Consider the following 2306-nt stretch of genomic DNA (forward strand, 5'->3'; position numbering starts at 1 on the left):
TGATGCTGAAATCTGGTTAAATAGTTATCTGGCTATGTGGTGGGTGGGATGATATTGTTACGGGGAGGGGCTACTTATCTATTTGAAAATCCCTAACAGGATAGCTGGATATGTTTATCTGGCTAACTTGTTCAGACAGATAGCGGCTGAATATCAACCTTCAAGAAGTACCTTTAGCGTTGCGGTAGATAGGGGAAACAGAAGGAATGCCTCTGCAGCCTTTATCTTGCATCATATTCAGTGTTTCTACATTTCCAAAACATATTTTACTTCAGTCTTATTTTTGGGAGTCAAAGTGGTTTTCCCATCGACATCCAGAGGATAATAAGCAAACAATGTTACCTGGGTAGCTAAGCAGATACCCTTGTAAAATTAGCAGATGAAAATTGCTCTACTACTGTGTAGGTAAAAGTACCCGTATTGTTTGACAGTGTGGATAATTTGACCCGTACCACGGAAAGGTGGGGCCACGGCTGCCGAGAAACACGCAAGGGATTCCTGTTTGAACTCCCATCAGGTTCTTTGTGGTACCAACCTTTGCACCTGATATAAAGGAAATACAAAGTCTGTGGGCAGGAAAGTACTCTCGGCTCTCGCGGATCCCAAAAGTTTTAAAGGAAAACTCTAATTTTGCTTTGAAAATGTGTTCAGTGAGCGCTTTTGTGGATATTGCCGCTGAGGCAGTATCCACGCAACAAAGAGCCGTGTCATGCCTGAGGGACCAAATTGGAAGATTTGTCCCGCAGGCATGATTTGTTTTTAAAAGCAATACATATTGCGGGTCTGAGTCAGTCACTTGCAGTAAAATCATCTTTATTCCAGACATCAGTGCTCACTCCACACTGGTAACTTTCAGTTCCTTTCCTGAGAGACACCAGGAACACACAAATAAGGTACATAGCAAAGGTTAGCCCGATTCCCCAAGACCAGATATAACCTGCTTCCCCACAGCACCGTTTTCTGATTCAAATCTCTAACCAAAGGGCTAGAGGCCTCTGCTTCTGGATCTGGGTGAGCTTTCTTTCCTGGGCCTTCTTCTTCTTCCTCTCCTGTCTGAAAGGCAATGTTCTCTGGCTTAAGGGCCATGCTGATACCCATGCATTCTCTAATTAATCTCCTGTGACTCCCAATTAGCAATATGCCTTTCCCTGGCTGCTAGCTTGATCCTAATTAAGTTTCGGCCCAGAATCTCAAAACTACATTTCTCAGCAGCCAGGACTTCCTGTGACTTCTGGCTTTCCATTCCCCTTGCCAACTCTGGTTTATTTATTCTTTCCCCTTTGAAGTAGTATTCACCCTGGACCTCCCTCTGCCTTCTGGAGTCTCTAACTGTCTCGTCTCTCCAGGCTTTTTCAGTGTGGGTGAAGCCCCTGCTTCTTCACAATATGAACTACTGGAGATTAATGATTAGATTTGGAAGACGCAATGATTTAAATGAAAATTCCCATAGTACAGGAGTGGGTAACTCTGGTATTTAAGGTCTGGTTTTCAGGATATGCACAATGAATATGCATAAAACATATTTGCATACAATGGAGGCAGTGCATGTCAATCTATCTCATGAATATTCATTGTGGATATCCTGATGACTAGGCCTGTTTGTTGCTCTTGAGAATGAGTTGACTGTGTTACAAAGAGGTTGTGGGTAGGTGCAGGGTTGTGAGGTAAGGGCAGGAGACAATTGAGGCTAAAAAAATGTGGAAGGAGGGGGCTGATCTGTGGATCTTGCAACTGTTTTTATGTACCTTGGAGTTGTTTGGGGGGTGGAGGTGCTTGACTCGGCAGGGCAATTTCTGAAATATTGTGGTGAGAGGGAATCAGGCCAAAAGCCAGCACAACACTATTTTTTAGCTAAACATTGCCACTTAACCGGAGATCCAGTTAAGTGGCCAGACAAGGCCAAATAACTTTAGAACTGCTCTGAAGTTGGGATAAAGTTATCCAGCTAAATTTGCAGATATCTGCAGATATCCTGAAAACCCAACTGGTTGGGAGTCCCCCAGAACAGGTTTGGGAACCACTCACTTAGAACATTTACTTTGGATATGCAGACTATAAATGTCTGTACATAAATGTTAAAGCAGGTAGCCACTAGCTGAGCTTCAAAATCTGAGTGTTTAAACAAGAAGAGGCTTTATGAATCCTTGGTTTTTCATGTTTTATGCTACAATAGTTTCTGATAATATTGCATCATGTCATCATAAGAACTATAGAATTTACATTTAGTATTCTAGAACTTAGATTTTTAACATTTTACATTTTTATGTTCACTTTCCCCGTTAAAAAAAATAGAGATGTCACAAAGA

Source organism: Rhinatrema bivittatum, chromosome 5, assembly GCF_901001135.1.
Source record: "Rhinatrema bivittatum chromosome 5, aRhiBiv1.1, whole genome shotgun sequence".
NCBI classification, from domain to species: domain Eukaryota; kingdom Metazoa; phylum Chordata; class Amphibia; order Gymnophiona; family Rhinatrematidae; genus Rhinatrema; species Rhinatrema bivittatum.